This window comes from Triturus cristatus, chromosome 3_2, assembly GCF_964204655.1.
Source record: "Triturus cristatus chromosome 3_2, aTriCri1.1, whole genome shotgun sequence".
Lineage (NCBI taxonomy): Eukaryota > Metazoa > Chordata > Amphibia > Caudata > Salamandridae > Triturus > Triturus cristatus.
Genome location: NC_140584.1, coordinates 1060353337 through 1060377602, shown reverse-complemented (window position 1 = coordinate 1060377602; position 24266 = coordinate 1060353337).

Here is a 24266-nt window from a genome sequence, read left to right as displayed (position 1 = left end):
TTGTGGGACGTTTTGGGTTCTTTATCCCTATAAGCATGTATCCGTTTCTTTGGATTGTGTATTTCTCTTAAGCGTCGACGCGTTTCGATAGGCTATTGTTAATGCCACTATCTTCCTCAAGACCATAGATAGTCGTTTTCTCTCAATATTCTGTGCTTTATTCCTATTGACAGAAAGAAATATTATTATAATTTTTTTGTATAAAAACCTTTGACCCTATTAGCTATTTTTTGGGGAGTTACTTAGTTGTGTTCTGTTGTCCTCCCATGTTAACTGGAATCATAATGATAAGATCCCTGGTTGGCGCGTTTTATCAATCCTCTTAGTATCAGCGGATATAATGTTCTATGATAGAAGCAATTTTGCATTGTAGGGCCTCATTATCCCCATTTAACCACTCTTTCTTTTATCGCCTTGTTAACTCTTTTAAAATAGACATTATAGTGCCCTAAGTGATCTCATATGCTGGGACACTTAGCCCTTTCATCCGTGTTATATTCATCCTTATTAGCATAAAGCACAGGCGACTTGGGTCCTATTTCATTCATATCTAGTCAATGGGGACTGCCTCTATTTCTGCCTCCATTACCAGTTGTAGGGGTTCTTAACCAAAGGGGTAATATTCTACTTACGTTATTGATGTCGTTTCTATGCCCACATTAATCTTGTGATAAAATCTCTGTCCGTTTCAATGGTGTCAGGGATCGAGCCTGTATAAAGTTCTTCGTTTTTCTTCCACCCCGTGTCCTGCGAATAAGAATTAAAGAGAAGCTTTTCTAATTTTGTATTGCCTCCTCTGGGTTTCTGTACCCCTCTCCCTTGGCTGCCCTGAACATTTTTATAATGTGTGATTAATTACATAGTGGTTTGTACCATTAACAGCCACTGTGTGTTGCATCCACGTAAAAGTAAAGACATTCCTACCTTTCTTATACTGCACTGTTGTTTTACCGCATTGTCCGTAATATATGGATACATTTTCATCGACTGCAACAGCGGAAGGCTTATAGGTTAGACGAAACCGTTTGTGGATAAATCGTCCTTAGTGTTATCTGTCCCCTATAGCCTAGAATAGAGGAGTTAAAACAAGAATTTTTACTGCCCTATTCGGTGTCCGTTTGCCTAGTTTGCTACGGTACGAGATATAGTCCGGCCCGGTATTCTTACAGTCCTTGGTCTTACCTTAAATGTGCCGATCGTTGCATGGATGCGGGGAAACGTCTTAGTTCTGCTTACACTGTATACCCCTACGTCCTTCCTTTATTTCCTAACCTTATGTCATGTGACCTACTTCGGCCCATGGTGAATCGTTATTCATGCCATCTAGTCCTCTTACAAGACTGCCTTATGTAAAGTGCAGTCGTATTGGTTGATCGTTTATTCGTTGTTTTTTGCCACCTAGTTAACTTTATTGTTCGGCATCTTCACGTGTTTCTCACACATAATTTTGCCATACACCGTGTTGTATGATGCTGCTACTCATATATATGTGTTTCATTTCGGCCAATGAAAGGTCAAAATTCCTCTCATCTTGCTCGTCCTGGTATAATCCTTAAATTTACTAATCAAAAAATTCGTACGGGTTGTTACCTCCTTTTTGGTGTCCACATTTAAGGATATTTCTTAAGTTCTTTACATTTTTTAAAAACAAAATATTACTCTCTGTTGTTTGTAATTTACCTGCACCTAGTTGTATTAAGGGATCATTAGTATAGGTATTTTTGTTGTTCTCCCATATTAATTATAAATGTATTCGTGATCGGACCACTTTTTTTGTTGCATTGCTAGAACGAATGATATAACTTTGTTGTCCACACCTTCGTTGCTATTCTGTAAAGGGAGATGTTTATTAGGGAACGTATTCAGTTTGTCAATGTCTGACCAGATGGAATTGGATGGATATCCTACCTTTATCTAGTGATGATACTCATCCAGTCTTCTCTTGAGTTTAGGCCCTTATCTACTGTGTTAAGGTAGCACATAAACCACTGTTCTCGTTGTTTTCTTCTGGTGTCTATGTTTCCACCTCGTCTATCTATTCTGATCTTTTCTAATACGTACCATTTGAAATCATTGCATTCATGTTTCATTCGTTCAAAATGTTCGGTTAGCGGGGCATTTGGTTTCTTATTCCTGATTGCAGATTTATGTTCTACCAGACGGGTGCGAAGTTCTCTACCTGTCTCCCCTACGTACCCTAGACCGCAGGGGCATATGAGGAGATAGATAACATTTTTGCTGCGGCAATTATTTAGAGATTTAGCCCATATCTGTTGGTCATTGTGCATTATATTTTTTGTTTCAATACACTGAGGGCAGATCGAACATGTCCCGCATTTGTAGTTTCCCTTCACTATCTCTCCTGTCAGGCTCTTTTGGGTATTATTAGTCTGTTTATAGGTCTTTACTAGGGAATTCCGAATCGTCTTATTACGTCTGAACGAAAACAATGGTTTATCCAGTGTATTGTTGACATCATGGTTTAAGATTTTCCAGTTTCTGTTAACTATATTTTTTATTTTATTACTCAAGTTGGAGTATTGTGTAACAAACACAATTCTGTTAATTGCCTTATCCTTTCTCTTTTTGTTGGTTTCCAATAGACTATCTCTATTGTAGAATCTGGCTCGTTTTAATGAATGTTTTATTCGTTTTTTTGGATATCCTCTAGCTTTCAGCTTGTTGGTGAGAATCTCTGCATGATGGTAAAAATCATCCAGTGTAGTGCAGTTACGTCGCAATCTCAGAAATTCCCCGAAGGGGATGTTATCTTTCTGAGATTTCGGGTGATTGCTATCATATGCTAATAACGAGTTTTTGTCAGTTGGTTTTGTGAACAACTCAATCTGTAGGATATTTGTCACATTCTTGATTTTAATATCTAGAAACTCAACATAAGAGTTACTGAAATGCGCTGTAAATTTGAGGTTTGAATCACCCAAATTGAGCCATTCCAAAAAGGATTCAAGCTCATGGGTGGCACCGTTCCAGATGAAGATGATATCGTCTATGAAGCGGTGCCACCCTTGGATGTTCTCATAATATGGGGCCATTTCGTTGAATATGTGTTTGTCTTCAAAGTTACCCACGTAGAGGCATGCCAGACTGGGAGCACAGGTAGCCCCCATGCTGGTCCCTTTGACCTGGATATATGTGTCCTCCTTAAACAGAAAGATATTGTTTTTAAGGATCATTTCGATACATGATATAATGAAGTGTTTATTGGCCCCTTCCAGAACTTCTTCTTCCAAAATGTCCGAAATTACCCTGATGGTGTCATTCTGGGAATATTTGTGTATAATGCTTCAATGTCCAGGGTGACCAGGATTTGGGTCACCCCATTGAAGCATTGTCCTTCGAATAAAGAGATTGCGTGAGCTGTATCCTTGATATAGGATCTTTGTTTTTGTACTATGGGTTTCAGAAAGTGGTCTGCGTATCTGCTCAGTGGTTCTAATATTGAGCCTATGCTGCTGACTATTGGTCTCATGGGGGGATTGTTGATATTTTTGTGGATTTTAGGTAGACCGTATATCGCTGGTGTTATAGGGTGCATGTTTAATAGATATTTATATTCATTTTCACAAATCCACCCTTCATCCCGCCCCTGTTTTAAAAGAGCAGACACTTCCTTCTTAAGTTTGTCTATGGCTGTGTGGTGAATTGGTCGGTAGTGTTCCCTCACATCTAGGAGATCCCTCATTCTATTCTCATAGTCAGAAGTATCGAAAATAACAACTCCCCCGCCTTTATCGGCGGGTTTGATTATAATATCATCACACTCTTGTAATGATTTTAAAGATGTTTTCTGATTTTTTGTCAAATTATTGTTGTTGTATTTCTGCATGTTGTTACTCATGCTTTTGATCTCCATTTCCACAACACGTTCAAAGATTTCCACATTTTTGTCTATCTGTCCCAGGTTTGGGGTAAATGTGGATTTAGGTTTAAGGCCTGAGACATTAGGAGGTTGTACATATTGTTTATCTTCAAAGAACCTATTGAGTCTTATCTTTCTAAAGAACAGCTTTAAATCACTTTCTAGTTCATAAGTGTTGTGAGGGGCCATTGGTGCAAAACTGAACCCTTTTTGTAAAATCTCTATTTCACCTTTCGTTAGTATCTTTTTAGACAAATTTATGATTGGCAATTCCTCTACCTCCAATATTGTCTGTTTCTCGTTGTCAAATATTCCTGTCCTACATTTTGAGGTTGATGGTATCTCAAGGGTTCTTGACGATTGAAATTCCTGAACCCTCTCTGTCCCCGATTTTGGCGTCTGCCTAAAAAAGGTTCCCTCTCTAATGTCGGTGTAGTTCTGTTGTTATGTTCTACCTCTCGTTCTTCCTCACTGCTAGAGCCTGATGTTTCCGAGAATGTGACTCGTTTGTTTCCCCCCTGGAGTATACAGGTCTAATTTGTTGAGGACGTTCCCATCTCTGGTCTTGTCTCTGTTTATAATATTCTTTGCCTAAATAGGGATACACTGTTTCTTCATTATATCTCTCTACATCTTTTCTTAATTTTTTAGTCTTTTTGTTAGTGAGATACTCTCTGTAACTGTTAGCTTCGCTTTCTAATTCTTCTAATTTTTTCTTTGCCTCCTCCAGACTATTGTTTTGTCTGAATTGGGTCTCTGAGTCTTCAATTAGTTTTTTTTCTATTTCTAATAGTTCTTGGGCTGTCTCGATAATCAGAATAAGCCAGTCCCGGCTACACCGGTTCGCTATGTGCGTCCATGTTTCTATAAATTTGGGGTTCTCAATAAAGAGTCCGGGCTCGTTTCTTACTTGTAGGCCAATCGGAATCACCCCCGCCTTCAAATATTCTATAAGGAATTCCGCATGTAATTCCGTGCGGATCAGTTTCTTTTTTAAATTAAGAATTTTGATCAGTTGGTCATGAGTCATACTTTTCAGAGCGTTCGTGTTGCCGGTACGAGGATTGAGGCTTATTAGCTTGTTAAATTGATCCTCAGAGAATCCAAATGTTTTTAATTTGTCCATTTTGGATTCTAATTGTCTACTTGCAAATAAACCTAGATATAAACTAGGCCCTCTCCAACCAACTGGTTGTGCTGTACAATTCAAAAGAAGTAGAGAGAGATCCCTTCAAAACCAAGGGAATAGGATACTTTTACAAGTGTCTACTAGCAGTCCCTTGACTATATATACAAACCAATGTACTTTAAGAACATAGTATTCACACACTCGCGTATTAATTAGAAGAAATTTTTGATTACCATTTATTGTTTATAAAACATGTAATGCATCACCATTAAAAACACAATCTATTCTAGTCCCTACTTAACATTAATCCAAGTAGAGGATGTAATTCCAGCACTGTATATAATTTGAACAAAAACAAGACAAAACTTAAAAATCATTTGATACTATAAGTAATCTAAGTGAATCCATTAATACATTACAAACATCACGTTATGAACCAGCATAACTGAGAAAACACACATACAACAGACAGTACACTTTGTCATAAATTAACACATCCAAAAACAATACTGGGCTTTGACTGCTTGTGGGACGTTTTGGGTTCTTTATCCCTATAAGCATGTATCCGTTTCTTTGGATTGTGTATTTCTCTTAAGCGTCGACGCGTTTCGATAGGCTATTGTTAATGCCACTATCTTCCTCAAGACCATAGATAGTCGTTTTCTCTCAATATTCTGTGCTTTATTCCTATTGACAGAAAGAAATATTATTATAATTTTTTTGTATAAAAACCTTTGACCCTATTAGCTATTTTTTGGGGAGTTACTTAGTTGTGTTCTGTTGTCCTCCCATGTTAACTGGAATCATAATGATAAGATCCCTGGTTGGCGCGTTTTATCAATCCTCTTAGTATCAGCGGATATAATGTTCTATGATAGAAGCAATCGATCCCTGACACCATTGTTTATTCATAGAAACGGACATAGATTTTATCACAAGACTAATGTGGGCATAGAAACGACATCAATAACGTAAGTAGAATATTACCCCTTTGGTTAAGAACCCCTACAACTGGTAATGGAGGCAGAAATAGAGGCAGTCCCCATTGACTAGATATGAATGAAATAGGACCCAAGTCGCCTGTGTTTTATGCTAATAAGGATGAATATAACACGGATGAAAGGGCTAAGTGTCCCAGCATATGAGATCACTTAGGGCACTATAATGTCTATTTTAAAAGAGTTAACAAGGCGATAAAAGAAAGAGTGGTTAAATGGGGATAATGAGGCCCTACAATGCAAAATTGCTTCTATCATAGAACATTATATCCGCTGATACTAAGAGGATTGATAAAACGCGCCAACCAGGGATCTTATCATTATGATTCCAGTTAACATGGGAGGACAACAGAACACAACTAAGTAACTCCCCAAAAAATAGCTAATAGGGTCAAAGGTTTTTATACAAAAAAATTATAATAATATTTCTTTCTGTCAATAGGAATAAAGCACAGAATATTGAGAGAAAACGACTATCTATGGTCTTGAGGAAGATAGTGGCATTAACAATAGCCTATCGAAACGCGTCGACGCTTAAGAGAAATACACAATCCAAAGAAACGGATACATGCTTATAGGGATAAAGAACCCAAAACGTCCCACAAGCAGTCAAAGCCCAGTATTGTTTTTGGATGTGTTAATTTATGACAAAGTGTACTGTCTGTTGTATGTGTGTTTTCTCAGTTATGCTGGTTCATAACGTGATGTTTGTAATGTATTAATGGATTCACTTAGATTACTTATAGTATCAAATGATTTTTAAGTTTTGTCTTGTTTTTGTTTCTCTTCCTTGATTAAAATACCAATAGATAGGGAGACAAGACTAAAGCCAAAGTCTTGTCTCCCGACACAGCGTATTAGTGGAATAAATACAAGATCCCTAGTTGTATCTATTGGTATTTTAATCAAGGAAGAGAAACCTGGGATATTGTCACAATTTCTTCCAACCTTTTTCACTGTGTCAAAATTCTAAGTGTACAATATCTCTACAGTCAGAGTGACACTCTTCTTTATGGTAGCCTGAGATTCACTCGGACATTCCTAGAGAGATGTGTCCGGCATATGAATCCCCGTCCAGTCGTACACAGAAAGATGTGGGTTCAGTCCACTGGCAGCCTACCAAGAGCGTGTTCAGAACTTTCTGCTCTTCTGACTTTCTAAGTGGCTTGATTAATGTATCGGCTTGTTACCAAATTGCTACAACTCAAGATGCGTCCATTCTGAACGCATATGTACATGTAATGTCTTGTTTTCCTAAGGTAATATCATTAGACTTTACGTGTTTTGCTTTCTATACACGATCTGAGATCAGTTTGCTGTTTCTTACAACAGGGACATACCGGACCGAGACTCTATTCTTAGGATACATTTTGTCCTACTTAACACGTAACTCCGGTCAAGCGCTTGCCACACGATTGCTGAGACCACAATCCCCAGCATTCTTTGCGTTTTAGACGCACGCTTGGCTTACGGGTTGTGTCATCGCGCCTCTGCTTGTTGATTGGTCTAATTGTCCGTTGCGTCATACAGTCAATCCCTATGAGGGGCGGGCTTACTCTGTTCCGGTTACACTCGGTACAACCAGGAAGACGGTCCGGGGTAACGACGGACAGGTAAGCCTGCTCTCCGTTTATTAACATACAACCGAATGGTCTCTTCTCCGAACTCTATCCTAGAGACTGAGCTTTGAGCCATCACTGGCAGTACTCAGAGGCGTGCTCCGGCACTCGCTTGTTGTCGGCGATTTCATTGACATTTATGCAATGGACATGCTCACTTAAGGTCCTGGTCTAGTAGAATGTCAGCATGGTTTTGTCCATCTTGGAGTTAGTTAACATACCTATGTCTGTTTATTGGTTTTATTGGTTTTATAGTCACACAGCCTTTTGCTCAAACAGTTGAATATACCATCCTCTGTTCTTTATGGCATTGGTTAGTTCTTTCTCCCCCTTTTTCTTGTCTTCTAGAGCGTTGCCTCACGCCCTGAGTTGTAACCAGGAGTGTAGGTGCATCCCTGACTTTCTGCGGGTAAGAAGACATTGCAGTTTGTACGCATGACAAATGTTTATGTACGAGACATTTGTATTATGTCTAAAAAACGTAGTAGACATGTTCAGCACATTTCATTCATGTATTATTATTCTGTTTTGCCTCCAGGTGATTAAGTTACATCACTACGGTGCCACATATCCACAGATAAGTAGGTACTTTGGTAGGTTGTATCGTTCTCTTTCATCTCACTCATCACTTATTCACATTTTTGCAGTAGTGTTACCTTATGGTCCTGACGAAAGCCACTGTCATTGGGTAGACACAGGGTGGCTGAAACATGTTGACCCACGAGGGCGCGGCCCTATAACATTTGTGGACGCGTTTCCCTCATAATTTCTGCTGTTTTTAGCTTGATGCCATTGGATACAGAATAAAATTATTTTTCCAATGACAATCAATTTTAAATCACTTATTTATTCCACACACTGCATCTAGATTCACTACACTTATGGCAGTCTTTCTCATTCTGAGATAATTCGTCCTCCCAACTACAGGAATAAAAACATCCCTGAGCTCCTCCTTGTTACAGTAATCGAAGGAGTTGTAGCTCTATAACTACACCAGGTGTAGTTATGGGAGGTCCCAGATGATGAAGCATGCCACCTCGGTGGGTGATGGGACTTGGCCCTCTTTATGAGGACTTTTTTCATGTCTGAACGTGCTGTCATGTCGCTTCTTTTCTTTTGAGAGATCGATTCAGACCCGCAGACTCTACTTGTTGTGTTAGTTCAAGTGATTTGGGGATTTGTCTGCGCAGGTCTTTAAAAATTCCCTTAGACCCTATAACCAGTTGTTTTGTATTGATAGAAATGCTTGTATCCTGAAAAGATATGCAACTACCGCGGTTCTGCTCTCGCTATTTTGTTTCAGAAGCTTGGAGAGTGGGCAATGTATCTCCCAAAGCTTCTGGAATTTATCCTTTTCATCTCATCTCTCAGCTGCTTCTAAAGATTCGGCAGGACACAGCAGAAGTGACAGAAGTTCTTCCTCTTTGGCCTTGTAATTCTTGGTTTCTACTTCTGAAATCAATGGCTCAATCTTCTTCTTGAAGAATATGTTAACACCTTGTACTCCTCATGAACTGTTTTGTTATAGGTATGTGACTCACCCAGGAGGGCATTTTGGCACTGAAAGGCAGGAGTGGCATGGGCCGGGCCAGGACTGAGACTAGCTGAAGAACCCTGCTCAGTTTCTTGGGAAATTCAGGTACCTAGGCGGCTCTAATGTGCAGGGGTAGTTCCAGGTGTTGGGGGAAAGGTAGGGGAAGACCTGGCTGCCCAAACTGTAGTGGTTCTTCGTATGTGGGAATGTGTGCAAGCAGGAGTCCGAATGAGCAGGGGTTTTGAGAAGGTCAGTGTAACTTAATGCGATTGTTGAGGTAGGTGGTGTCAATGTTGTGCAAGGCTTTGTATATGTGCGTGAGCAGTTTGAGGAGTGCCCCCGATTGTGGATGGGGAGCCAGTGGAGGTCATTGAGATGTGGGTGCTGTGGGTTGGGGGGTAGGGAAGAGTCTGAGTATAAGTATTGTCGCTAAATTATGGATGGCCTGGAGTCTTCTGGTCAATTGTGCATTGCCTTAGTCCAACTTGCTGGTGAGGAGTGGATGGGTGATGATTTTAGGGGTGTTGAATGTGAGCAACTTGAAAATCTTCTAAAGCATCTGGAGGGTGTGGAAACAGGAGGCTGAGATTGCATTCAATTGACCCGTGATAGCAAGCTGGTTGTCGACTATTATTCCGAGGTTCTTTGCCTTTGGGCGTGGGTCTGAGATCAGCAGGCCACCAGGTAGAGTCCCATAGCAAATTGTCTTTACCGAAGATGACTACTTCTGTCTTCAATGTGTTGAGTTTGATGAGGCAGTTGTTTTTTATCCATCTGGCACCTTTGGACATGCAAGCAAAGAAGTTGTTTTGGGTGATTTTTTCAGACATGGTGTGCATGGTCGCTGCAGATTCTTGAATGGTGATGGGCCAGGAGCTCAGGGTGGTCCTCTGGGTATTGGAAGGCAGCTAAAAAGTAGAGGGGTCTGGTTAGGGCTCAAAGTTGTCATAGAGTCTGGAGATCTTGCTGCTGTAGAAGATGGACAGTTGGGTGCAGAGATCTTGTGAGGGAGGGAGGCTGATGAAGGTTGCTACCAGAGAGGTGAAATGTTTTCACAATGGCTAAGCTTTCCTTGGTGCTGATGGTCAGTGGTAGCTCCTCTATAGGGGCATCAGACCACCATATGTGTAATGCATAATGTAATGTGATTTGCAATGCGCGCGACTACACAAGAGAGTTTCCCGGTGAAGGATAGTGCACAGATCTGATGCAATAAGCTTAAATAACCAGGTTTTCAGATCCCTATGAAATCTCAGAAATGAATTACAATTCCTTAAAGCTAAGGGGAGAGAGTTCCACAGTTTAGGGCCAAGACATGCAAAGGAGCAACCTTTCATGTGATTAAATGAAACCTTGGTACAGAGATTTGAAGATTTTAGAGAGCGAGTCGGCTGGTAGGGAGTCACTAGCTTCTGAATGAAGTGGGGTCCTAAGCCATGTTTGGCTTTAAACATAAAGCCCAATGCTTTAAACTCAATGCGCTTAGTGATCCTTAGCCAATGCAATTCCTGAAGCAGATGGGAGACTGAGGCAGATTTTGGTAAGAGGAAGAGCAGCTTAGTCGCAGCCTATTGTACCACCTGGAGGCGCTGAACCAGTCTTGTCAGCACATAGGTACAACACTTTACAATAGCCCATTCTGGATGTGATTAGTACTGGATAACCGTTCTTTGCGCTGCTAAAGGGATCAGCCAAGGAATCTTTTCGGCCATCTGAGAAATACAAAGCAAGTAGCAGTGACTCTAGACACTTGAGATTTCATGGGGAGTTTATTATCCATGAGAGCGCCCAGATTTTCTCCAAAGTTGACTGGGTGGGCAGGGTTCCAATGGACTATGGCCAGTGTCTAGAACCCCATAGAGAGGCATTCTCACCCACGATCATGACCTCTGTCTTATCCTCATTAAGCTTGAGGCAGTTCCGGTTCATCCATGTCAAACTTTTGCTCAAGCCCAGGTTAAAAAATGGAAAGTCATGACTGTGCCGAGGACAGAGAGAAAATAAGTTGAGTATCGTCGGCATAAGAAAATAGGGTACGTCCACAGCTCTCCATGAGGTCTGCCAATGGGAGGACATAGATCTTAAATAACAGGGGGCTCAAAGAAGAGCCCTGTGGGACTCCTGAGGTCAAGGATTGTGACTTAGAACATATATTGGCTGAAATATACCTGAAATATAGTGTATTTTTAGAAGGAAGCGAGCCATCCCAATGCTGACTCTTCCAGACCCAGTGCTTCCACTGTAGCTAACAAGATTGAATGGGATACCGTGTCAAAAGCCGCACTCAAATCCAATAAAATGAGTGCGGCGGTACCGCCACCATCTAGGTGTTCTCTTAAGATGTTCAGTGACACCCAAAAGGTCAACTCCGTGAAGTGTTCATCGGATTGCGGGTGTGTGCGTATATATACACATATGCTGGGAATTGTATATATAAGTCTTTGCATGGGTGCTTGGAACTGTATGAATAGGCGTGTCTGTATGCAGGAGAGCATGTTTAGTGTATTCTTCTGCTAAAATATGCAGTTTGTTGCATGCTCTATATATACATGGCCCGATCTAAACTAAGTGCAGTGTCAGAGAAGTGCCTCAAAACTATGCTTTAAAGGACAGAATGAAAGTCCCCGTCTTTTCAAAACAACGTGACTTCAGCAGCAGAGCAGTCTCATTCATTTATACAGTGTTTAAACCAACTAGGGTTTTAGGGCAAGAAGTGCCATTTTCTCTAGGGTAAGAGGTGAAAATAAATTTCAGACTCAGAATCGAGACGAGCTGCTACGTATACCAGCTGAGCACAAGACTGAATGCACTACTCCCTGTAACATTACACCATGCACATGATGTAATCTAAAAACAGTAATAACCAGCAACCCTCATTCTGGCTTCATGCTCTATTCTCTGGGGGTAAGTCATTCCCCTGTGAGAAGAGGCATTAGAGAGGCTAGAGACATGGGAGTGGATGGATTCCCTTGAAGGGGATCTGTCTCTCCTGTTTCTCTGGTCAAGTCCACTTGGGGGTCTGAATGGGGGGGCCCCATGCAGACTCCCATGTAAGCTTAAGTTAGCCTGGCTAAGTCTTCTTACTTTGACCTGGCTGTCTACCTCCTCATCTGAAGTCCCATCTGCCTCATCTGTAGCGGGTAGACCCTCACCTGTACCTAGGGTACCAGCCTGGGAGGCCCTAAGAGCATCATACTCCTCTAGGATCTCTACTAGTTGAATGAGGGTAGGGTTTGCACCCAGTTTTAACTTTCTGGAGGTACACAATTGTCTCATCTCCTGAAAAGTTAGGGTATCATATCTAGAGGGGATCTTTCTAAGACCTACCCCTCCTGAGAGAGAATCTACTTGATCTCCTCCCAGAGACATGATCTAGTGAGGGTGTGGTGTGTGCACCTACCTACACTAGTTGTATCTACTAAACCTCTCTAGTAGTTGTAGTCAGGGTGTGCTAGGCCTTTCAACCTACAACAACTAAGTCCAGTAGGACTTAAGTATTTATAATCTATGTTATATGTACCTAAACAATATCTGTGTGATCTTTCAATTTAGTATCTCAAGATTACAATGGTATTACAACAGCAAGCTCAGATCCCAACCGCTGCTCACCAATGTGAGAAGTTAGTCTGATATATGATGTCACTAATTCTAGTGTACACCTTGTATCAGTCCAAACAACCCTTATGGTGTTTGGTTGTAAAGTCAACCTTATAGACCAGCTATCCTAGTGGTAGCATGGACAAGAGCAGTCTTAGGCTAAACTCTGAATGGCATGTGAAGCCAGCTGTTATACCATATATAATCCCTTGAATACCAAATGAAAGGACACCACAACAGGTATATATATATAAAATAAAGTGTATTTATTCTAGTCAAACCCTCAGCACTCTTTATGAGATTCGAGGTAAGTACAACACAGTCTTATTCAAGCATACATTAAGTCACACAGGTAAGTAATTCAGTTAGGCCCTAGGGGCCACGCAAACCATATACTAAGTAAGTGGTATAAGGACCACTGTCACGGAAATAGGATAGGCCTAGGCCTAGGGAATCGCTGGGGCTACACTATACTACCCAAGGTTAGGAAGTGGGAGGCCCACGGGATTCAGGTGCAGAGTGGAAACACTCACGCGTAATGCGTATAATCGATAGAAATAGTACAGTTTAGAATTAATAAGATTTAGGACACTTCTGGAGTAGCTAGGAAGTCGAGACTTGAGAACTAGACACTAGGATAGTCAATACCCTGATGAGCACCGGAGTACCCAAGTTACCTAGCCCACGGGCTGCGGGGGCATAGGTGTGAACTTGTGTCGGGTTTCGTCGTCGACTCCTATGGATGCCTGAGGGAAAGATGCTGACAGGCAGTCAGTGAAGAGTGTCCGGTGGATCCCAAGGCCGGGATCAAGAAGGAAGGATACCTGCAAGCAGAAGGGACAGAGTCTGGGTCACTAGCCAGTGACCACGTGGAACCAGGAAGGAACCAGGCGATGTCGGGAGATTGCAGGTGAAGAGGTGAAGCTTGTCGCAGCAGCCACGGGTACCAGGAGACGTCGAGGACGACCAGGACCAGGAGGCGAGCTGTCCCACGAAGGCTCGTGCTGTCGGCGGCATCGAAGTCGAACTAGGACTCACCAAGCCTTGGCAAGCGGAACCCACGAAGAATGGAAGACTTGCTTCTGGTGCAGACCAGGAAGGTCTGGGGTGCTTCTCTTTTACAGAGGAGCAGGAGCCAGTCTGGAGGAGCCAAACCAGCAGTGGAAAATTGAAGGTGTGTCGTCGCAAAGGTTACTAGCCAACGGGCAGGCAACCGGACAGACGCGGCAAGCAGGGAAATGCAGAAGGGCCCCACGCAGGACTCGTGGAGTGTGGGGGGCTGATCTTCGGTGCAGATGGTGCTTGGGGTTGGGGCTTCTCAATCCCCGGTGCACAACCTCGAGGGTGCCTCAGAAGCTGCGCTGGAAGATACTCGCCACTTTTCCCAGGTAGCCGGTCCCACGTCTCTCGTCGCCTCCACGGATCTCGGCTGTGGATGTGGATCAGGGTCGGAGAAGTCTGGAAGTCAAGGCTCTGGTCAGGCTCTGCAGTCGGTCCCTCGCAGAACTTCAGCAAAGCAAAGGGTAAGTCTCTTGATGGTGCCTGTTCGCACAGGGTGACCACTCCTTGGCCACAAGGGAGATTCTTCAGTCTTCTTCTTTCGTCGAATGTCGAAGGTCCAGAGTTTCTGTTCAAGTTGCAGGTTCAGGATAATCTAATCTCCTGGGGCCCAGCTACCACACTTATACTAATCTGGGGGGCTGGGTTGCCTGCTAGGTCACGCCTTATGGGTGGGACCTGGGAGGGGGGTGGTTACACCCCCATCCCTTTGTCCAGTTTCGTGCCAGGACTAGGGCTGGAGTGCCCCAGCACCGGTTTGAACTGGACTATGCGTGGGACACCTTGTGTGCCCCAGGCAGTGTCTACGTTCATCCCTCCCTGCCCCAATACTCTAAGGCCTGTCTGGGTTGGTGCTCGCTCCTCCCAAGGCAGGAAACCTATTGTCCAAGCCTCCCGTGCCGGGATCACTCCCAGCAGCAGGAGGTCAGACTTGTGTCGTGGCAGCAGCATCCATTTTGTGATGCTGGGGCTCTGGTTAACTTTAACCGGGTAAGTAGGTTTCAACATGTCTTCTCCCTCTAGAAGGGAGGGATAATATCCTCATCACCAGAAATGGGATGGGGGTATTATTCCAAAGTGTTAGACACCTTACACGACATGTTTTGATAAAGCCAAACCATAGTTACCATAACCGTTTACGATTATAAGGCACTTTAAGAGTATATGGTAGGCTATATCATAGAACAGCTATAAGGACATGGTTCCGAAAGCTGCAGACAGGCTCAGCTCATGCTAGAGCACTATCTCACATGTTACCAAGCACTCTGCCTCCATGATTGTTTAAGCCTGCCATAGGAGTGGCTGATAGGTACACATGTGTCTATACATAAGTTAGGTATAGGAATACTACACCTAAGCAAGGGGTGAGTACACGACCTTGCCCCAGCTGAGTGATCAGCCAGTTGTGTCATAATGGAAGGCCAGGCCAGGGGTGGCATAATACATGCTGCAGCCCCTGGTAGGCCTAGGGTACACCTATGCCCTGGGTACCTAAGGTACACTGTACAGGGGCCAATAAGGTGATCCTATCCAATTGGGTTATGCACCTAAAGTACATAGTATTAATTTAGAGAGAGAACAGCAGGGCTGTGGGTCTGATTAGCAGGCCCACAGTGTTGGAGGGAGGACCGCCGGGGAGTCGGGGAGACTATTCCGGGGCACCTTCCTACCGCAAAGGTCTAGCCGAGCGCCGCTGAGAAGCCCCCTTCGGGGAGGTCCTTCTCCTATGATCGTACTAGGCCCAGTAACACCACCACACAGGACTCAATATCAGTTGCTTGACTTGGTTCTTTATCAGAAGTAGTACGTTCAATATTTACAGTGGGATCGAGGGATCCAGTAAGAGTCTCAATGTCTGTTAGAGGGATAGGGTAGCGGGACAGTCTTAGTACCCACCAGGTACGGGAGGCTCTGTGCCAGACCTTGAGTGCTGGTCTCAGAGCGGCTCGGACGTGGGGAGCCGCGACGGCGTCTGCAGGGCTCGGGTGGTAGTTCCGCTTGGGTCGAGCCGCGACACAGTCAGCAGGGCTCCGGTGGTAGGTCCGCTTCGGTCGAGCCGCGACGAGGTCAGCTGGGCTCTGGTGGTAAGGTTCAACAAGGTCGGGCCGCGACGGCGTCAGCAGGGCCCCAAGGGTTCGTGAAGGTCTTTAAGCACGGTGGAGCCGCGACGTCGTCAGCAGGGCTTAGATTGTGGGTTCAGGATGAGTCTTCTTCCGTAGGGTCAGCCGCGATCCGATCAGCAGGGCTCTTGACTCCGGGATACAACTGTTGTCCTGTTGTCGGGTCGCCCCAGATATAGGACTGGAGCCCTTTGATGTCCGGACCCTTGCGCCCGGAGGCGGCGGAGAGGCCGGGTGGGGGCGGCCAGATGCCCAGCAGGAGAGGCGCCAGGCCCCAGAGAGCTGTGGGGCGATCGCACCTAGGTGTGGAAGGACGGTTGGGGGTCCCATCGATACTGCCCTCCGCCGGGAGTGGGAAGGGTTCACGTGGTATTCCCCGGGCCAGGGGTTGGCGCCTCGATGTCGGGCCTCGCTGGGACAGAGGCCGGGTGAAGCGGGGTCACGCAGGTGGTCACGTGGAGTGACGTATAATCCAAAATGGAGGAGCCCTGAGGTGCATGGGACCTCGTGCGGCTTAGCGAGGGGGAATAGGACCATGCCACGAGGCCGGCTCCCACACACAGCCACATCTAAGTCGAAAACCAGTAAAGCAAAAGCAAAAAGTGGGGGTGAACATAGAAAGCAGACCCCCCCCCCCGCCCCCAAACTTAGGGACATTAAACTAACCTTGACCAGTTGAGTCTTCATGTTCTAATTGTAAATATCTGGAGAGTCCATCTGCATTGGCATGGTCAGTCCCAGGTCTATGTTCCACTGTGAAGTCCATCCCCTGTAGGGAAATGGACCACCTAAGAAGTTTGGGATTTTCACCCTTCATCTGATTTAGCCACAAGAGGGGCTTATGGTCTGTCTGAATCTTGAAGTGAGTGCCAAACAAGTATGGCCTCAGCTTCTTCAGGGCCCAAACCACAGCAAAGGCCTCCCTCTCAATAACTGACCAACGTTTCTCTCTAGGGGCAGCCTTCTACTTATAAAAGCAATGGGCTGGTCTTGACCATCTATATTAAGTTGTGAAAGAACAGCTCCCACACCCAACTCAGAAGCATCTGTCTGGATAATAAACTCTTTGGAGTAGTCTGGACTTTTCAGAATAGGTGCACTGCACATGGCCTGCTTCAGGTCATCAAATGCTTTTTGACAGCTTACTGTCCACTGAACTTTCTTTGGCATTTTCTTGGAGGTCAAGTCATTAAGTGGTGTCACAATGGACCCATAGTTCTTAACAAACTTTCTGTAGTATATATATGATATAATATATGATATATAAGTAGCACATCCAGAGACCTGTTCATGAATAGGGAGTGGCAAATAAGTAGCAGGCTAACACAGTCTCAGAAGAGACTCTGAAGATGTGCTGGTTAATTCATCCAGTGGTAATCTCCTGTTTTGTCTCACTCTTCGCAGGATTTCTGGTAGTAATTCTTTGTTGATACATTTCCCCTTGGTCGAAGGGAATATATTCCAGCTCTTCCTCCTTCACTCTAGAACTAGAGGTTAATTTGTTATGAGTATCATTCAGTCCTTCAATAGGCTTTGGAGGCTGCAGGATATTCACAGTCTCCAACACAATGCTTCTTATTCTGTTCTCAAGTGTCCTGTGAATAATTCACCTTTTCACTGCATTGCCTTTTATAAAATCGAGAAAAAGGGCTTGAAGAAGAGGAGCGTATGTATTTCTTCTTCAAGGGCTGCTTTGACATCCTGTATCTGAAAGAAACACATTAGTTAGATTCCTCACCTTAGAATATCCCCAGGCGTCAGGCTGGATCCGGAAAGATTTTTGGTCAGCAATACCCCTTGCGCGTCGCTAGGCGTCATCTAAGCGTCTGCGGCTCCGCGTTCGTCGTCGGCGTCGTGCGCCGCAATGACGTCATCAGAGTACTTAGACGCCGCCCTCGCGCGCTGACGTCAGTTCTTCTTTTTTCCGCGCCAGACAGCGCCGATCCGGGAAGAGCTTACCCCTTAGTCACTTTTTGACTAAACTTTTTTGACTCTTTTTGGTCTTCTGTCGACTCGACTCAGGTGCCGGTAGGATGCCTGGTTTTAAGGCCTGTGACTCCTATCATCGACTGATGTCGGTGACGGACCACCATCGCCGGTGCCTTTACTGCCTGGGGCCCGACCACGATGCGGAGTCGTGCCTCGACTGTCAGGCCTTGACCTCGAAGGCTAGGCGGGAGCGGTCCCGTAAGCTTCTCGAGCTTCGGCACTCGGCTCCGCGCCGTTCACGGTCCTGGTCCAGGAGGAGGTCCAAGGACCGGTCGCGGAGCCGCAGTCACCATCATCGCTCGTCAGGCTCGAAGTCTTCGGGTAAGTCGAAGCGCTCGAAGAAGTCCAAGAGGCGACACTGCTCTTCGGACTCTCCTCACCGGTCGCGCAACTCGGTCGAGGGTCAGGGTGGTCCCACCCCCGCGGCTCCGTCGGAGCCGCAGGAGCCGCGTCCGTCTCCATACCCGCCGGTCCCTGGGACTGACGCAACTCTGGCGGAGATCAGCACCTTCCTCTCGGCCATGAGGGGCCTGGCTCCGCCGTCGACGCCTGCCGGCGTGCCTTCGGGACCCGCGGGCTCGACTGGGCGACCTCGCGAGCCGGCGACTCCGGCCCCGTCGACGACTTCGGTCCCGACGCCGCAGGTCCCCGAGGGATCCAGGCCTGGATCTCTGCCGGCGCCGGTCGACCTCACGACGCCTCCTCCGCCGACACCGGTTCCACCCCCGCCGCCGTCCCCTGATGACGCCGTTCCCCGGTTTAGCCCCGGTCCGGGCCTGGCGCCACTCGACGCCGCATCCGACGCCGATGCATGAGCATTTCATCTACCGCCCGGCTCCGGTTATTCCTCCTGTTTATCAGGAATCGGATGACGGGGGCGACTGGGAGGGGTCTGAGGACCCTATGGCCAGACAGGCCGACCTTTCACAGGACTGGGCAGATGAACTGGGGAATGCCAGTGGTCTGAACACCTCCCCAGATGCTGGTTTCATCTCTCCTCCGACTGTGGCCTCGGAGGAAGGTGCAGCTTTTTCAGTGGTGCTGTGCAAGGCGGCCGATGCCCTTGGGCTGGAGTTGCCTGCTGTGGCCGTGAGGACTAACGTCCTCACAGAAGTGCTTCAACCGTCAGCAAGCTCCACAGAGTCTCTGCCGCAGTTCAATGAGGCACTCGTAGACGTTCTGCTGGGCACTTGGTCCAAGCCCTCTCCAGTACCTCCTGTGGATCGGAACGTGGCCCGGCGCCACCGCCCTGCTCCGGGCGACCCCAGTTTTCTGTCCCAACACCCCACTCCTGAGAGTCTGGTTATCCAGGCCTCGACTTCCCAATCCTCCTTCCCGTCCGCTCCTCCGGATCGGGAATCCAAGAGGCTGGAACAGTTCGGAAAGAAGCTGTTCTCTTCCCTGAGTTTGGGTCTGCGTCCTTGAATACCGCTTGCCTCTTGGACCGTTATTCCCACTCTCTGTGGGATACGGTAGAGGACGTGCTGCCCCTGTGTCCGGAGGAGGCCCGGTCACGTCTCACCCAGTCGCTTGCTGATGGGCGAGATGCAGCACGGCATGCCATACGGTGTGGACTAGACACCACGGACTCGCTGGGGCGGGCAATTTCGACCACGGTGGTGCTTCGTCGCCACGCCTGGCTATGGTCCACGTCTTTCTCGGGGGATGTCCAGAGTACCCTCATGGATATGCCCTTTGATGGCACTCGCCTTTTTGGCGAGAAGGCGGATAGTGCGCTGGCTCGTTTCAAGTACTCCCGGGCTACGGCCAAGTCCTTGGGTCTCTCGGCCCCGCGGCCACAAACTTCCACCTTTCGTCCCTTTCGTGGCCAAGGAAGGGGCGCCTCCTCACGTCCGCCTAGCCACCGGCCACAGAACCAACCTGCACGCGGTCGCAGACGTGGATTCCGCCGAGGCGGTACTGGAGGACAACGTGCCGGTCAGTCCACATCTACCCCGGCAGCATCCGCCTCAAAGCCCTCCTAGTCCGAGCTTTCAGGCCCATTCCACGCCAGTGGGCGGCAGAGTTCGCCATCACCTGCTCCACTGGCGTTCCATCACGTCAGACAGGTGGGTGCTGCAAATCGTCTGAAGGGGCTACTCCCTCCCCTTCGAGACGACCCCTCCAGCCATGCCACCACAGTACCACCGCATGTCGGGGGATCACTTGAATCTTCTTTGGGAGGAAGTTACGGCCCTCTTGGCCAAAGAGGCCGTCGAGCGCATTCCTGGTCCAGAAGTAGGTCGTGGTTGCTATTCCCACTACTTTCTGGTTCCCAAGAAGGGCAAAGGGGGCCTACGCCCTATCTTGGACCTCAGGAGCGTCAACGCCTTCCTACGGAAGGAGCGGTTCAAGATGCTCACCTTAGCTCAGGTTCTGGGTGCCCTAGACCCAGGAGACTGAATGGTAGCGTTGGACTTGCAGGACGCTTATTTTCACATCCCCGTCCTGCCGGCCCACCGGCATTACCTGCGGTTTACGGTGGGTCAGGAGCATTTTCAATTCACTGTGCTCCCCTTTGGCCTCACCAGTGCCCCTCGGGTTATCACGAAAGTGATGGCGGTGGTCGCAGCTCATCTGCGCAGATCGGGGGTTCCAGTCTTCCCCTATCTCGACGACTGGCTGTTGAAGGCGGGCTCGCCCCAGGCAGTCGTCTCCCACCTCCAGACTACGGCCGACCTCCTGCATTTGCTGGGGTTTTCCATCAATGTGCCGAAGTCACACCTGAGACCCTCCCAGAAGCTCCTCTTCATCGGAGCGGTTCTAGATTCGGCGCAGTTCCGGGCCTATCCTCCGGAGCAGCGGGTCCGTGATATTCAGGCTCTGATTCCCATCTTTCGGCCTCTATCCTGGGTTTCGGTCAGGTTGGTGCTGCGGCTTCTGGGGCTGACGGCCTCCTGCATCCTGTTGGTGCATTACGCCAGGTGGCGAATGCAGGCTCTGCAGTGGGACCTGAAGTTTCAGTGGGCCCAGCATCGTGGCAATCTATCCGACCATGTCTTGATCTCGTAGGGCACTGCGAAGCAGTTGCAGTGGTGGCTCACGAACCGCGATTGGGTCAGCGGCAGATCCCTTTCCCTACCCCAACCGGAGCACGTAGTAGTGACGGATGCGTCCCTCCTGGGATGGGGGGGGCACATGGGGGAGGCGGAGATCAGAGGACTCTGGTCTCCAGCGCAGACTCGGCTCCATATCAACCTTTTGGAGCTGAGAGCGATCCGACTTGCACTGAAGGCATTCCTTCCCGTTGTCCGGGGAAGTGTGGTGCAGGTGTTCACGGACAACACCACCGCCATGTGGTATTGCAACAAGCAGGGCGGGGTGGGGTCGTGGACCCTTTGTCAGGAGGCTCTGCGCCTCTGGACATGGCTGGAACACCAGTGCATCACCCTGGTGGTTCAACATCTGGCGGGCTCTCTGAACGCCAGAGCAGACAAACTCAGCCGCCGGTGCATGATGGATCACGAATGGCGTCTAAACTCGGACGTGGCACAAGGCCTCTTTCGGCAGTGGCTAGAGCCTTGGTTAGATCTATTCGCCACCGAAGAGAACGCGCAATGTCCGCAGTTCTGCGCGTTGGAGTTTCCAAGGCGGCACTCGCTCGGGGACGCTTTTCGTCACGAGTGGAGTTGCGGTCTGTTGTACGCCTTTCCGCCTATACCACTTCTGCCCAGAGTGCTGAAGAAGATCAGGCGCGACCGGGCCCAAGTCATCTTAGTGGCTCCGGATTGGGCACGAAGGTACTGGTATCCCGAGCTACTCAGTATGTCAATCGATCCTCCGACACGACTGCCTCTTCGGGAGGACCTTCTGTCGCAGCAGCAGGGGACGGTTCTCCACCCGAACCTGTCCAGTCTCCACCTCCATGCGTGGAGATTGAGCGGCGACAGTTGATGCCATTTGACTTGCCTCCTGAAGTCTGTGATGTTATTCTGGCAGCCAGGCGTCCCTCCACTAAAACGGTATATGCCTGCAGGTGGAACACATTTGTGGCATGGTGCACAACAAAGGCTGTGGATCTCCTTTCCGCCCCTCTTTCCAAGGTTCTCCTCTTTCTTCTCTCTCTCTAGTCCAGCAGGGCTCTGCTCTGGGCACCTTGAAAGGTTATCTATCGGCTATCTCTGCTTTCTTAGGATTTCCTGATCAGCCTTCTATTTTCAAATCCCCTGTTGTTTCTCGTTTCCTTAAGGGCATTACTCACATGTTTCCTCCTGTCCCCTTCGTAATGCCTCAGTGGGATTTGAATTTAGTTTTGACCTTTCTGATGTGCGCTTCCTTTGAGCCTCTTCACAATTGTCCCATTCGTCTTCTGACTCTTAAGACTGCTTTCCTGGTAGCTATCACCTCGGCTACACGGGTGAGTGAGCTCCAGGCGTTATCGTCTAAGCCTCCTTTTCTTTCTGTTCATCCAGACAAGGTTGTCCTCCGGACTCGTCCTTCTTTTCTTCCAAAAGTGGTAACTCCCTTTCACATCGGGCAATCTGTCACATTGCCCACCTTCTTTCCGCCTCCGCATCCTTCGAAAGAGGAAGAGAGGCTCCACCGTCTGGACCCAAAACGGGCGCTGTCGTTTTATTTAGACCGCACCAAACAGTTCCGGGTGGACGACCAGCTTTTTGTTGGATACGTGGGTGCTAAGAAGGGAAGGGCAGTACACAAGCGGACTATCTCACGGTGGGTCGTATTGTGTATAAAGGCTTGTTACTCCTTCGCTAAAAAGGACCCTCCTGTAGGGCTAAAAGCCCATTCCACCCGGGCCACAGCGGCTACTACTGCCCTGGGACGGGGAGTCCCTTTGCAGGACATCTGTCAGGCAGCAACGTGGGCCTCGCTGCAGACGTTTGCCAAGCATTATTGCCTGGACAGCCAAGTCCGGAGAGATGGCTTCTTTGGCCGTTCTGTTCTCCAGGACTTTCTGGTGTGATCTTGGTTCGCAGACCCACCACCGGGGTTGGTATTGCTGGGGTATCTATTCTAAGGTGAGGAATCTAACTAACGTGTTTCTTTCAGATGAACAAGTTACTTACCTTCGGTAACTATGTATCTGTAAGAAACATTAGTTAGTTAGATTCCTCACCGACCCACCCATCCTCCCCGTTCTGCGAACCGACATCTAGGGTTAAGGCTATCCTTTCTAGGGCCCTAGATTTTTTGGCACCAGTGTCGGTCTCTTGCATGGCTCTGCGTTCCTGGCGCGGAAAGCTAAGTACAAGAACTGACGTCAGCGTGCGAGGGCGGCGACTAAGTACTCCGACATCATTCCGGCGCACGACGCAGACAACGGACGCGAGCCGCAGACGACGCCTAGCGACGTGCAAGGGGTATTGTTTTTTTTTTGAAAATCTGTTTTTATTGTTTTAAACAAGAACATACCTTGGTATATGACACAATAGGTAAGCAGAGAGTTGAAAACATAGGTGGGGGTTCGCCCCGCATCAGGGTCTATAACTACTACTTTATGGCATGCAATCAGTCTTATTTGTGAACACTGTCCCCAGCGGAGTTATCCACAGTCTCTTTGACAGTTCCAGTGTAGTCACATCGAGAAGGACAGTGTTAACCATACCTCAGCCAGGCTCCGTGCCTGTGCGCGGGTGCTTCCCGCCTCATTCAGGTAATGAAGAACAGGCAAAATACCCTCAAGGTCCAAAGATTATACATAACAAAACCGTAACAATGGCAGCATAAACTGTACATACAGGCTCAGTACCCCCCCAGCTGTCAGTAGACCCCCACCCCTCTGCACCCCCCGAGGATCCCCCATGTGTGTGTGCCTCGGCTGTGAACAACGCCTTGCAAGTGTGGGTGTCGTGGCGCCAAGGGAGGAAGCAGTCAGGGGCATATCATCTCGACAGGGGGGCATCCCCCGATCCACCCCCACCCTCGTCAGCTCCGTCGGTCGCCTCCTGCAACTCCGCGCAACCCTCCGCGCCTAGGCGTCTGAGCTTCCCCAGCAGCTGCTTCCAGCGGTCTGCCATGGGTTCCCTCCGCAGGCCCAGCGTTTCCTCCCTCTGAATGGCGGTCCCCTCAGCCCCGGCCCATGCCTGAAATGAGGCACTCCAAGCTTGCACGCGCGGCGGGTCATGCGCTTTCCACCGCTTCGTAATGAGGCGTACCGCTACCACCAGCCCCAGGTCTATGAATCGAGACGTCACCTTATCCTTACGCGATCGCTTAAAGTGATGCAATATGTGTTCGGGCCAGTCGAATGGGATGCTGCGGCCCACACTCTCTAGCAGTAACCCACTGACCGATCTCCAGTAGGGACCCAGCCGCGAACAGCTCCACAGCATATGTAGGAAACCCGCCCCCGGCTCACTGCATCTAGGGCACACTGCGTC